Here is a 15,277-nt window from a genome sequence, read left to right on the forward strand (position 1 = left end):
AGAAATTGTATTCTTAATTTACTCCTTGCTCTTATTGTTAGTTTCTATGTCTTTTCCCATATTGACATAGTTTACAGTAAGTTCCTTGTAGCTTCCCTGTAGTTCTTTGTAGTTCTCAGCTCATTGAACTTTTTTATAACTATTATTTTGTTGTTTTTATTTACTCTTTAAAATAGATTTTATTTATTTATTTGAGAGGGGAGAGAGGGAGAAAAAGATGAAAACCATAGATGTGTGAGAGAAACATTCATTAGTTGGCTCCCCTTTGCATCTTGACCAGGGGCTGAACCTGCAGTCCAACCATTTCCCCAACCTGGAATCCTTTGCTTTGCCAGAGAACCCCCAACTGAGCCACCCAGTCAGGGTTGTTATGTATTTATCAATAAGTTTAAATCCTGGTGGGGTACAGCATTACATGGATTCTGTGTCCAATGGCCTTAGCAGGAAGGTTGCTTCGGAATTTAGCATGAACTATGCCACTGTTTTCATGAGCATGAGTTACCTTTCCCCAGATTACTCAGGTTTTGTTTGGTTTACCACCAAGAGTCACTGTATTGCTCTTTGCTTTGTACACATAAGCGTATCTCTTTCCTACATAGAATTCAGTTTCATCTTGAGCATAAACACCTTCAGTTTTAAGAAGATCTGTGTGTTCCCTCTGGTTCTGGAAACCCCGTTTACAGCCAGCAAAAATGGCCTTGGATTACAGCCTTCCAGACATATTTGTTGTTGCAGAAGTTCTGTTCCTGGCAGGCACCACAGGCCTCAAGATGGTGAAAAAGCATAACTATTATTTTGAACTCAGTGTCTGATAGTTTACTTGCCTCTCTTTCATTTAGCACTCTTTTTGGAGATTCCTCCTTTCTTTTTTATTGGGGTTTGTTTATTGTCTCCACATTTTAGGTACTCTTATTATTTGTTCCTGCATATTACATTGATCTTCTCTGACTCCAAGTAGTGTGTCTTACTATGGTAGGAGACCTGTGGGATTCAGTGGTGCAGTCTTCTTGATCTCCTGAATTTGATGCTCTTAGGATGCCCTTTATGCCATTTATTTTGGCTCTCTAGATGTCATTGGGTTTTGATGTTGTTGGGTCATTTTTTGGTGGGTCCTTCCATCCAGCTGGCTGATTGAAAGTCACTCTGGCCACCATGTCTTATAAGCCATTGTTCAGGTGCTGCCACAACAAAACCTTTCAGCCCAGGAAACAAACCCACACCCACAAAATTAACCCCCACCCACAATCATACTATCAATAGCAAATGAGCCTGTATTCATAAAGTTGTTAAGAGATTATGACTATTATATGAAAGGAGAAACAAATATGTGATGACTAACTTAAAGAAAAATAATTTTGTGTGGTCAGGGGGTGGAGCAATAATAAGAGTAGGGGATTGGGGCAAGGTGAAGAGAGAAAGATAGTAGAATATGCATCATAAATAAAAAAGAGAATGAAGAAGGCAAAATGGAACAAGAGAAATGAAGTATATAGTATTAGGTTCAAACAGAAATTTTTAAAACCATATAGTGAAAGAAAGAAAAAGGAAAAAATAAGTAAATAAATAAAACCTATGTACCAAATTGGAGAAAAAGATCCACCACAGCACTGTCAACTACAAATGAGCTAAGGTTAATATAGGTGTGATGGGAATAAGAGGGGTAAAAAAGAGAGAAAGAAGAGCTTACGTGATGCCTAGAGGAAAGAGAAGTGCTTTGGAGAAGATAGAGCAGGTAGGAATATTATGAGTGAAGAACAAAAACAAGGCTAAGATAAGGAGAAAGTAATATGTGAGACAAAAAAGAAAGGGCAGGTGGAAGGCAGAATAGAATAGGAGAGGGGAATGGTAAAATTTGAGATTTGAAATATCAAAATGGTGGAGATCTAGAGATAAAATTGAAGAAATGGAACAACAACCATCCTATCTGTTGTGGAAAATCCACCCACACTCGGGCAGATAATGAAGCACAAACTGTATTACCCCGGGGGCCCAGAGGGGGTGGTTAACATCCAAATCCTCTGAGCACCAATCCTCACTTTCCCAGGGTTTAAATAGTCCCGGGCTTCCTACCTACGTGGCAAAGCAAGGTTACAGAAGCTGAATGTGGAAGTTAGGTTCAGCTACCTTATATGGGAGACAGAAAACGCAGGAGGAATTTGCAGAAGTTACAGAGCACAGGAGCTTATCATGGGAGTCTGTGTATGACCTTGAGTAACTGGCTGTTGCTTTGGTTACGACTTGTCAGCTTCTACAGTCCTGTGTGAAATTTTGCAAGTGTTACAGTTACAGAGCATAAGAAACTTTGGAGTTTTCTTTTCCTGCCACATACCCACTATCAATGAGCAAAGATTGATAAAAGTGGGGAGGGAACAAGGGTATTTTAAGAGCAGGAAAAAGAATGTAGGATGACCAATGAAAGAAAAAATTGTTTTGAGAGGGTGGAGTGGGGGGATGAACAGTAAGAGTACAGAATTGAAACAAGTTGTAAGAGAAAACAAAATTTAAAACAAAAATAAGAAGAGGAAAGAAGGTAAATGGTGTAAGGGAAGCGAAGAGCAAAATATGACATTTGAAATAAACTGTAATGTGAAATCTAGTGACTTTGCACAAACTTGAAGGACAAGAAATGAATGTTAAAAACCTTTGCAGGAGAGAGAATATTGCAAACCATGCAGACCATGGTGGAATTCGTTTCAGTAGCATCTAGTACTTACCACTGTTTTTTCTTTCTGGATTCGCCTCTGGTAATGGAGCAAGAGGTAGTGTCTCAGTCTGGCTTTAGGCAACCTGTTCAAGACTACAAGGTATCCACAGTTTATGGCTGACACCTTCAGTTGTTAATCTAGTCACTTTGTAATCAGCAGTCAGGCTGAAGCACCACAGGGTGAGGTAGAATAATTGTTGCAGGTGGAGCTATTGCTGCCCCTTAGGCCACTTTGAGGGGATTGGTCTGCCTCAGCAAGATGGTTCCTTCAGCATGGGGGATAACTCAGCACCAGAACCCTGGTGTCTGCTCTCTCAGTTCTCTCCCCAAAGCTACCGTCTCTCCTCAAGTATCTCTGTTCCACTCTACCATCCTCTTTCCTGGAGCCCAGGGTAAGTGGCTGCAAATGAAATTTTAAGTGTTTTCCTTTTAAAAGGCTCTCTGTGACTGCAGCTTTCTGTTTCTGGCAGAGAGAAACCCTGCTGGTTTTCACAGCTGGATGTTATCTGGATTCTTTTTGGGCTCTGGTGCTGTAGGCCGGGGTGCTGTAGGCTAGGGAGCTCACATCTCAGTAGGAACCCCTTGACCACTGAAATATTCCTCTAGCATTTCAGCTACTGCCCATAGGAGCCTAGCCAGCCCTCTTGCATATCCTCTGCACTCTATACCAGTCACATTGTGGTGAAGCTGTTTCTTTTGTCTGCCCATGGTTATAAGGATTCTTTCCCACTACTGTTCAGTTTTTATTCCAGGTGACTTCTCTAATCTAGTTGTAATTCCAGATTGGTCCTGGAAGGAGGTTAGTGTAGCTTCTACTTACTCCTCTGCCATCTTGGGTCCCCCTAATATCCTAATATTTGATGACTAAAATTTTTTTTCTATTGATTCCTAATTTAATTCCATGTGACTGGAGATCTTAATTTGAAAATTTTAAAGATTTGTATTATGGCCTGGTATATAACACATCCTAAAGAATATTCCATGTGCACTTGAAAATGTGTGTCATGATGTTAATGGGTAGAGTATTATAAATGAAAGTTAGATCTACTATTCACCTATCCTATATTCTTGCTGAATTTTTGTTTAGTTTTTATTTCTGATTTTTAAGAGCATAGGGATGCTTATTAAAGTATTCATGGGTTTACTTTCTTTAAAAATAAATCTGTACAGAGTTGGTAATTAGGACCATGATAGCCACAGTAGGGAAAACAGTGTGATATTAAGGCTTCGGTATCAGTACATGCATCCTTCTATTTTCAAGTGCACTAACAAGGCTGCTGGGATCTCCATCAGAGTGGAAATAGTAGGATCCTGGTTGCAGGATCTCTCAGAATTTGGGTAATTGATTACAGGTTCAACCTATGACCCAAGTCCAAAAGTTCCAGTTTTCTCTGCCACCTCCAGTACTAACTTCAGGTTGTGGTCAAAGAGTTCACACCTAATGGGCATTTATAGGGACTAGAATGGGTTCTTAAGGACAAAGTCTGAGTAAATTTCATAAATCTTTAGAGAAGAGAATCTATTTCACCTTGCTGATAATTGCCAGCACCACAAAATTGATCTGTCAGTGTCCTGAAGTAGTGCAGTTTGATATGTTTGTCTCCAGCATCTCATTGCCTGAGCTGCCCTGTTTGGGAGGCAGTAGGGAGCCAACTGTGAAGAGGGAGTGGAACATGAAGGCTAGCATGAGCCTCTCATTAGAAATGAAATGAAGCTGGCCAAATTTAATGGACAATGAGTAATTAGCAGGGTTTCCCAGATGTTCCAGCACCTCTTACCTGTAGGCTGTGTATTTTCCATTCATATCCACACCATTAATGGCCAACACAGCAGAGAAGAGGCTAGGCATCAACAAAGCCCCACTATGGTTTTGCTGAGGGGACAAGGCACCCAGCCGTTCCTTTTCCTTCTGCTCTGTTTAGTTTTTCTATCACTTATTAAGAATAAGTATTCATGTCTTTAACTGTTTTTTTGTTAAGTGTCAATTTCTCTTTTTAATATGTTTTTGGGAGGGGTATTGTTTCAATAGATGCATATATTTTGTAATTATCACATTTTATTAATGAGATGGTCCTTTTTATCACTGTGAAATGTTCATTTTTGTTTCTAGAAACAATTCTCATCTTAATGTCTATTTTATCTAATACTAATATAGCTACTCTAGCTCTCTTATTATTAGTGTTTGCATGGTATATCAGTTTCCATTATTTTACTTTCATCTTATTTGTTTCTTTGAGTCTAAATTGGGTCTTTGTTAAACAGCATATAGTTAGATCTTGTTCATTTCATATACAGTCTGACAATCTCTGCCTTTTTATTGCAGTGATTTTTTAAATTTACATTTAATGTAATCATTGATTTAGGTTTTTACATCTGCCAATTTGGTATTTGTTTTTTCATATGTATCATGACTTTTTTGTTTTTTTTTTCTTCTTTTCCTGCCTTCTGTTGATATAAATAATTTTTTTTGTGTGTGTGTGTATCATTTAAATTCCTTCCTTGGTTTTCTTTTATTATATTCTTTAGAATTATTTTCTTAGTGGTTGTTCTGGAAGTTATAGTATGCTTCTTATTATAATCCAGTTTAGATGAATACTAATTTTTATTTCTGGAAAAAAATAGATTTGCTCCAATATACAGGGTCCAGCAGAAGTATGGCCTGCTTGAGTGTGGTTGGTAGGGTAATAATATGGATATAATAATTTATAATTTTAATTTGAAAATTTCACCTAAAATGTCATATGGTATGCTTGAGTGTGATATTGTTATGTTACAGAATTACATGCTTCTGATTTTTGTAATAAAAGATTTTGCAATAATAACAAGGATGTTGTGTGTGTTGGACCCTGTAGATTCACTAATTCCCCTCCTTTGTGACATCAATCTATCTATCTATCTATCTATCTATCATCTATCTGTCTGTCTATCATCTATCTTGGTCATTTACAGATATATGCTATATTTATAACATATATGTTACATTCCCAACAACACAGTGGTATAATTTATTGTTGTTTAATGCACTTATATATTTTTAATGAAAAGAAGAAATGAAAGTATATTCATATGTTCTTTTATATTTACATAAATACATTTATTAGTACTCTTTCTGTCTTTATGTATATTCACATCACTATCTGGTATCATTTCCTTTCAGTCTGAAGGACTTCCTTTAGTATTTCTTGTAAGGCATGTATCCTAGCTCTGAATTCTTTTTATATTTATTTTTCCTTTCTTTTGTGAAGGACAGATTTCCTGTATATATAATTCTTGGTGGAAAAATTTTCTTTCAGCACTTTAAGTATGTCCTTTCACTGCTCCTGACATCTGTTGTTTCTGATGAGAAGTCACCTGTTAATTGTATTGTTCTTCTATTTGTGATGAATCAGTTCTCTTACTGGTTTGAAGATTTTTGCACCACCTGTGGATTTTAACAGTATATAGGTGTGGATCTCTTTGTGTTTATCTTATTTTAATTCATTGTGCTTATCAGATCTGTAGATTTTTTTCATCAACTTTGGAAAGTTTTTGGTTGTCATTTCTTCAAATATTTTTTTACTACACATCTCTCTGTCTCCTCTTCTTCTAGAGTTCCCATTACATATACAAGTATGTTGGTACACTTGATGTTGTTCTACAGTTAACTGTGGTACTAGTCATTTTTTAAAAAGTTATCTTTTTCTCTAGTCATCCTGTTAGATTTCCACTGAGCCATCTTCAAGTTTATTTCTTCTTCTGCTATCTTAAATCTTTTCTTGACCCTAACTAGTAAAATGTTCACTACAGATATTGTATACTTCTAGCTGAGAATTTCCACTTGATTTTCTAAAAAAAATTATTTATTGTTATTGATAGTCTCTATTGGTTGAGTTATTGCCTTCATTTATTCCTTTAGTTATTTAAATGTGTTTCCTTTATTTCTATGAAATAAATATTTAAAATAGTTTTTGTACACTTTCCCTTCAAATTCATTGAGATTACTCACAGGTAGTTTTTCATGACTGCTTTATTTCCTAAGTAGGAGTCACACTGTTTCTTTTTATGTATTGTAATTTTGTTTAAAGTTGGTATTTCAGACAAAATAAAAACTTTGGATTATAGTTTTCACTCCTGAGAATAGTTGTTACTGTTCATTTGAGGATTTTTGGTTAGTAAACTTGTCTGGACTAATTCTTTTTTATATATATATATTAAATATTATGTAAAATTATATATCAATATATATTTAATATATGATTATATTATATATTATAATATACAATATACTATATTATATAATATTTAATATATAATTTTAATATATATTAAAATTGTGTGTATATAATTTTATTTTTTACCATTTTTAAATTTTTTTATTGTTGTTCAAGTACAGTTGTCTCCATTTCCCCAGACCACTTTCTCCCACCCCTCCCACCTGCACCTCCCACCCAGAAGTACCTGTACAACAGAAAAGATTTAAATGACAAAGAAAAACCCCTCCACTGATCTATTTTTTAAATATTTTCTTGCACTTAGTAAAGGCAATCTTCCAACTATTTTGTAAGGAATTTATCAACCACTAAATATTCTCCATAGAGTTTTTTTTATTGTAGTTTCAAGTACAGTTGTCTCCATTTCCACCCCCCAATACTCCCCCCTACCCCAGACATTCCCACATTTCTCTCCTGATTCCACACCTGCTTGATTTTGTCCATGTGTCCTTTATAGTTGTTCTTGTAAACCCTTCCCCCTTCCCCCAACCTTATCCCCTCCCATCTCCCCTCTGGTTACTGTCAGTTTGTTCTTAATTTCAATGTCTCCGGTTATATTTTGCTTGTTTGTTTTGTTGATTAGGTTCCACTTAAAGGTGAGATCATATGGTATTTGTCTTTCACTGCCTGGTTTATTTCACTTAGCATAATGTTCTCCAGTTCCATCCATGCTGTCATGAAGGATAGGAGTTCTTTCTTTCTGCTGCATAGTATTCCATCGTGTAAATGTACCATAGTATTGTCATCCATTCATTTTCTGATGGGCACTTAGGTTGCTTCCACCACTTGGCTATTGTAAATTGTGCTGGTATGAACATTGGGGTGCATAGGTTCTTTTGGATTGGTGTTTCCAACCACAAGGGACTGAAACTAGAAACCACGCTCAAGGAAAAAACTCAAAAATATTCAAATTCATGGAGATTTAATAGCATGCTATTCAACAATTAATGTCTTAGGAATGAGATCAAGGAAGAAATAAAAAAAGTTTCTGGAAACAAATTAAAATGAACTCATGACAACCCAAAACTTATAGGACAGAATAAAGACAGTCCTGAGAGGGAAGTGCATTGCAATACAGGCCTACCTAAAAAGACAGAAACATTTCAAATAAACAACCTAACCCTACATCTACAGGAACTGGAGGAACAACAACAAAAACAGCCCAGAACAAGTAGAAGGAAGGAAATGACCAAGATCAGAGTAGAATTAAACAACACAGAGACTAAAAGAACAATTCTAAGGATCAATAAATCCAGGAGCTGGTTCTTTGAAAAAAATAAACAAAATGGACTAATTCTGTGGCATTTCTTTCCCCTATAATGTGAGGGAAACATCAGCATGTCTGTTCACATTTTTTTAAAAAGCCTGGCTTCTACAAGTCACTTCTGCTTCAGCATATTGTAGTTATCAGCCAGGGGTTGTTTAGACATTGTGTCAGTAAGGTTCACACTCTGCTGATAGATGTGTGTGTTTTGTTTGGGGAATGTATTCAGAGTTTAGCCAGTTTTCAGGTATTCTTTAGTTCTTGTTTTCATTGGGCTTTTGCATGTCTCCTCTATATGTGTGGACAATTTTATGGTCATCCAGGAATGTGTGTGTAGTTTGAGTTCTCTCAGTCTTCCCTACACATCTATGCAGCCCTCCAGTAACCTGGAATGTGTGGAAAGCATGTTAAGGTTCTCTATGTCTATCATTTTCAGGATCTCCTTGTTAAATTTCTGGTTAGTCTGCTGACCCTTGCTTTCCTTATCTAGGACTGTAACCCCAGGGTAGCTGAGGCACTAGCATTTCTCATTTGTTTGCTACCTCTACTGCTATTCTTCCTTACAATATTGTAGAATGTAGGGTGTTTAGCACACTGCTCCAAAATAAAGTCTCCTCTGGCAGTGAATCTTTTGGCTTTCAGGGCTCACCTCCACCCTTGTAGAACTATCAAGCTGACCCAGCCAAGTTTGGGGAATGGGAATAATCTTACTAATAATGCCACAAACTACCACTGTTCAGTAGTTTATTGTAAATTTGGTCAATTATCAGGGTCCTTAAATGGTCATTTTTGACAATTTTGTCCAGTTTTATTTTGTGGAGGGTTGGGGGGAAGAAAAGGATATACTGAACTCCTCACTTCCCCATGTTGAAAATCCCACCTTCATAAGAATCTTAATGCTTAGCAATATGAAGGTGTTCTTTTGCTGGAACAATGTTTTAATTTAAATTAGCATCCCAGAAGTCAGATCTGGAAAGATGCTCAGGGTGGCACTGTGTTGGCTCTACAGTTTTGTGCTTAACTAAGCAGTCTTGCACTGTAAATTACAGTTTCTTTATATTAGATGGACCTGTTGGAATAAGCCAGCCCTTTCTCTCATCAACAAAATAAATGATACTTTCCCCATCTCAACAGGTTTTTTGCACTTATAATGCATATTAGGATCACTTGTCCATTATTTTACTAGTCACAGAGTCATCCCATAATATTTCCCTCATTTTCCTATTTTTACACTTAACACCATGGCAATAGAAGGCACATTACTAGCATTGTCCCTGTTTTAGATTGTAGAGAAATTAGGGACTCAGGCTTTGGAACAACTTAGAATTAGTTTGAATGCACAACCAGCAACTGAGAGCTTTGTGATCTCAGGTGAGCTACTACTCAGGTGAGTAGTGTTATGATGAAAATATGCACATGAAATTATGGTCATGTAGATGATGGGAAATAATGTATGTTACATTCTAGCATTCTTTTCAATTAATGGCAGCTGTCATTGCAGATTAGGTATCAATCCCAGAAGGATGAGAGAGTTTGTATAAGGCCATGTAGCTAGTTAGAGGTAGTTACCGGACTCCATTGACTTTTGTGCAATTATTTTGGGTTGAATAGGCAATCTATTTCACAGAAGAGGTAGAGTCCTGAAGAAGCTACTTGTTCTTTTTATCCCACAAACCCAAAATGTACTATAACCTCTTGAGGACTGGAACTCTGCTCTTTTTTTTTTCCATCCATGTGTACATTTGCTGAATGATGTCCAGGAAGAAGTAAGGATATGGAAGAGATTTTGAAAATAAAAGCAAGGCAGTATTTAGATCTTGTCATAGGTTGGGTGGATTCCCCAGAAAGCAGACTCTAGAGTGGACATTAATTTGCTGGACATATATTATGCTATGCTCTCAAGATCAATGTTTTTGGAAGGCAAGGGGAGAAAGCAGGATTGGGCAGAGGGAGAATTGATTGTGCTACTCCACATTGATCTGTGGAACTCAGATGGTCCTCCAGAGTTGTCCTGAGAGAGCTCAATCTTTAAGTCCCAACGTTAATCAAGTATTGGATGCTGGTCACTCTATGAAGGCAGTATACTATATGTGAACTGGCTTTGCTGCTGAGGCAATCCCCAAAAGTGTCTGACAGCTCAGGGAGACCTGCCAGCAGCACTCCCAACAGCTGGGATAATAATTCTTCATTCCTGAAGAGGGATCTAGGTGGCACATCACAGCAGCCATCACAGACCAGAAGTCATGAAAAACAGAGGTAGGTACGTGTGGCTAGAGACCATATGCACATGATGATTATGCAGTAGCTCTAAACATGCCAACAGAGTTTCAGAGATGGAATATCAACTCTGACCTTGATTTCAGGAGATTTATGTATACTGTGACCTTTCACTGTATGGTTTCTTTGGTTAGAAAAGTTGGTGAATTGGAAGTACCATGAAAGATTGGAGAGAAATGAGGAGTTAACTGTTTAAATCTGGACACAGTATGATCTAATCCAGAGTTCCATTATTCCACTCATGCAGACAGATGAAATTCTCCAGGAGGTATGTATGAACTAGAGTGGGTATGACTTATAGGCATCAAGTGGGAGTGGTATGCTGGAATAAAAACAGTAGAGTTAGGTGGAAGTCTGAATACTGAACTTGAAACCTCTAGCCCTTTAATTTTCACAAAACTTCTGTTTCCTGGTTAATTCCCATCATACTCCTATTCCTTAAAGGCAGAGGATTGTAGAAACAATTGTTTCAGAGAAAAGATCTCTAAATAATAACATTTGGGAGAAATGTAACTAAAAAATGGCATATTGCCTATCACTTGACAAGTAGCAGTTCTTTTTAAAGATTTTTATTTATTTTTAGAGAGGGGAAGCAAGGGAGAACGAACTGGAGAGAAACATCTATGGGTTATTGCCTCTCAAGTACCCCCTACTGGAGACCTGGCCTGCAACCCATGTGTGTGCCCTAACTGAGAATCAAACCAGCAACCCTTTGGTTCGCAGGCCGGCACTCAATCCACTGAGCCACAACAGCCAGGGAAAACAAGTAGCTGTTCTCAAAGTGAGGACTGTGGACCTGAGTAGGCCTGAGATCCTTTCAGGTGGTTCAAAAGATCAAAATTATTTTCATAATAATATGTCAGGTGCTGTTTGCCTTGTGTTAATTTTTGCATGGATTTGGCATGAATCAAGGCAGTGGTACCAAACTGTACTAGTAGTCATTATTTTCTTTCTTTTTTTTTTTTTAAATGGGTAAATTGTATGGAATGTGAGTTCTATTTCATTAAAGATGCTAAAAAATTTACAAAATAAAATAAAAGGGGGACCCTTATGTCCCAACATTTCCACAAAGGATGTGGGCATTTTAGCACAAGCACATACTTTGGAAAGATGAGTCCCACAGCCTGACTTGAATCTCCTCTGTTTCCTGTTGTCTGGAGCCCAGGTCACCAGGTGGCCCTGTCCAATGCCAGTATCACTCTTTTTCCTTCATCTGCCCAACAGGCCCCTGTTGGAGGTCCAAAGCTTTTTGGACCAAGGATGCCTAAGCTTCTCTTTCTTTTTCTTTTTTTTAATATATTTTATTGATTATGCTATTACAGTTGCCTCATTACCCCCCCTTCATTCCCCTCCACCCTGCACACCCTCTCCCACCCACATCCCCCCCTTAGTTCATGTCCATGTGTCATAAGTTCCTTAACTTCTACATTTCCCATACTATTCTTGCCCTCCCCCTATTTTCTACCTACCATCTATGCTACTTATTCCCCATACCTTTTCCTCCTTTCTCCTCCTCCCACTCCCCTGTTGCTAACCCTCCATGTGATCTCTATTTCTGTGGTTCTGTTCCAGTTCTAGTTGTTTGCTTAGTTTCTTTTGTTTTTGTTTTAGGTGTGGTTATTAATAATTGTGAGTTTCCTGTCATTTTACTGTACATGCTTTTAATCTTCTTTTTCTTAGATAAGTCCCTTTAACATTTCATAAAATAAGGGCTTGGTGATGATGAACTTCTTGAACTTGAGCTTATCTGGGAAGTACTTTATCTGCCCTTCCATTCTAAATGAAAGCTATGCTGGATAAAGTAATCTGGGATGTAGGTCCTTGTCTTTCATGACTTGGAATACTTCTTTCCAGCCCCTTCTTGCTTGTAAGGTCTCTTTTGAAAAATCAGCTGACAGTCTGATGGGAACTCCTTTGTAGGTAACTGTCTCCTTATCTCTTGCTGCTTCTAGGATTCTCCCCTTCATTTTAATCTTGGCTAATGTAATTATGATGTGCCTTGGTGTGTTCCTCCTTGGGTCCAACTTCTTTGGGACTCTCTGAGCTTCCTGGACTTCCTGGAAGTCTATTTCCTTCCCAATTTGCCAGATTGGGTAAGTTCTCCTTTATTATTTGTTCAAATAAGTTTTCCACTCATTGCTCTTCCTCTTCCCCTTCTGGTACCCCTATAATTTGGATGTTGGGATGTTTAAATGTGTCCTGGAGGTTCCTAAGCCACTCCTCATTTTTTTGAATTCTTGTTTCTTCATTCTTCTCTGTTTGCTTGTTTTTTTCTTCCTTCTCGTCCACTCCATTGATTGGAGTCCCAGTTTTCTTTCCATCACTATTGGTTCTCTATACATTTTCCTTCATTTCACTTAGTGTAGCCTTCATTTTTTCATCTAATTTGTTACCAAATTCAACTAATTCTGTGAGTATCCTGATCACCAGTGCTTTGAACTGTGCATATGGTAGGTTCGCTACCTCTTCGTTGCTTAGTTGTATTTGCTGTGTATTTGGGTCATTTTTTTTTTCTTGTCATGCCTGTTACATATGAGGGAGCGAAGCCTTTGGTGTTCACCAGGGCGGGGCAACCCAGTCTCTGGGTTGTTACGCTGTATGTGGGGGCGGGGTCTGAGAGGGAACAGTGGTGCTTACTCAGCTCTCTGTTGGACTTGAGTCCCTTTTGCTGCTTCCCCCAAGCAAACTGGACCTTTCTGGTGCTAATTCCCATGTGGGTGGGTTGGTGTATGTTCTAGGACCCTGTGGGTCTCTCCAACAAACTCTCTTGTGAGGCCGAGAGTCTCTCCGGGTGCCTCACTCCCCACAGGTGTTTTCAATCAGTGCCCCGAGGCTCTATTTCCTGGCACTGGGACCCTGGGTTGTGCACAGTGCCTTGCTTCACAATCACTGCCTTTCTGGGTCAGCCAGTTGCCACCTGCGCCCAGGGTCTGCCAGCCCCTACCTGCGTGCCCCAGGTCCACCTGCTGTGGTCTTGCACACCCAGGACACCCTACACACTCAGTCCCACTACTCTTTGGGCCAGGACCCCTCTCAGCCCAATTTCCCGACTCTGCCCTTCCTACCAGTCTGGATGAATGTGTCTATTTTAACCCCTTGGTTGTCCAACTTCCATACAGTTCAACTTTCTGTCAGTTCTGGATGTTGTTCTGTTTCTAAATTATTATTGTCTCTATCTTGGTTGTGTGAGGAGGCACAGTGTGTCTACCTATGCCTTTATCTTGGCCAGAAGTCCGTCATTCTTTTCTTTATTGCCACACATTCAAAGGTGTTTTTTTTTGTTGTTTAAAAAAAAAAGCCAGTTTCACTTAATGTCCTTGATGAAGTAAAATTTATTAAATTTATTTAAATCTTGATCTTTGACTTTTTAAAATTCTGTTTTTTTAAAAATGGCAATTATGCACAAAGCATTGAGCAATTATTTGAGTTTGTTAGCTTTAGCTGCTTTTTATCACAGAAAGAATCAGTTTTCCATGAAAGAATTACATGCAAAATATGTATGTTCAGACCTGGGTATTAGGCATTTTCTCAAAAACTAATAAAATGAGCCTGTCACTTTGGACAATATTTGTTGCCAATGATAAAATTTGAGTTTTAAAATGAAATTTAGAATTGTGGAAGTTTGTAAATGCCACTGAGTGTTTGTTAGTGTCCCAATACTTAAATGCGTTTCTGATAAGACCAGTAGTAATATTAATGATATTTTTGAACTTATAAATTAAATGTGTTAACATTTGAAGGGCCTGCATATCTTAGTAAACCAGTATTTTCCAAGTGGCCAATGCATGATGGGACAAAGTCATGTATGGATAAAAGATTTATTCAATGTGCAAAAATAGCCTAATGGATTTTAATTCAATAGTATGAGAATTTTTTGATAGGTATTTTAGATTCCTCATTGCAACTAACTTTTCAGACACTACCAGTTTTTGAATTTAGGTGTTATATCAAAGCAGAATTAACCATAATTATCCAAAAGCGCTATTAAAATACACACCCCTATTCCAACTATGTATTGGTATGAGGCTGGATTTTCTTCATATACTTCAACCAAAAGAAAGTATATCACCACATACTGAATGAAGAAGCAGATATGAGAACTTACTCGTCTTCTATTAAGTCAGGCTTTAAAGAGATTTGCAAACATGTCAAAAATGCCACTCTGTTCCCCATTTATTGTTTTGAAAAGTAGTTTATTTTTATAAAATGCTATTTATCTTAACATGTAATAGGGTTATTATTGAATAGGGTTTTTAAATAAAATGAGTATTTAAATGTTTCTCAATTTTACTTTCTAATGTGGTAGATATTTGGTACACTTAAACAAATTCTTTGGTGTCTTCAGTAGTTTTTAAGAGTCTAAAGGAGTCCTGAAACTAAAGCATTTAGGAACACTGCTCTGGAGATTATAATATACATCTGTCACTTACTGTCTACCTTTAAAATATGTCATACTACATTGTGGGCAATGTAAGGACTGTGGTAACAGTGTATATCCAATTCCCACCCCCCATACGCTGGGCTCCTGTTGTCATATAACTTACCTATATGCTAAACCCTGACATTATATCATTGTTTTTCCTTTAAACAAGTGAGGAAGCTAGCAAGTGTGCTGCTAAGAGCTGCCTTTAAGAAAAAAAACTTGTTTTTCAGCTGTGAGAAGTGCAGTTACCTGGAAGCCTCCAGTTACAGTGCCTTCAAGGATCTGCCTCAGCTCTGGAACTGAGACCAGGATTTCTCAAGCTGGCCCCAACCTTTGAGTAAGCTTGTTAGGCGCGCCAT

At 37.8% G+C, this 15,277-nt stretch overlaps 2 pseudogenes; both read right to left on the reverse strand.

Moving 5' to 3' along the window:
- Window positions 1–388: 388 nt before the first annotated feature.
- On the reverse strand, window positions 389–721 carry LOC123819458 (annotated as a pseudogene).
- A 3,342-nt stretch (window positions 722–4,063) lies between these two features.
- LOC123819457 lies at window positions 4,064–4,504 on the reverse strand (annotated as a pseudogene).
- Window positions 4,505–15,277: the final 10,773 nt, after the last annotated feature.

The sequence above is a fragment of the Phyllostomus hastatus genome, unplaced genomic scaffold (genome assembly GCF_019186645.2).
Source record: "Phyllostomus hastatus isolate PE091 unplaced genomic scaffold, TTU_PhHast_1.1 phas_contig_312, whole genome shotgun sequence".
Classification (NCBI taxonomy): domain Eukaryota; kingdom Metazoa; phylum Chordata; class Mammalia; order Chiroptera; family Phyllostomidae; genus Phyllostomus; species Phyllostomus hastatus.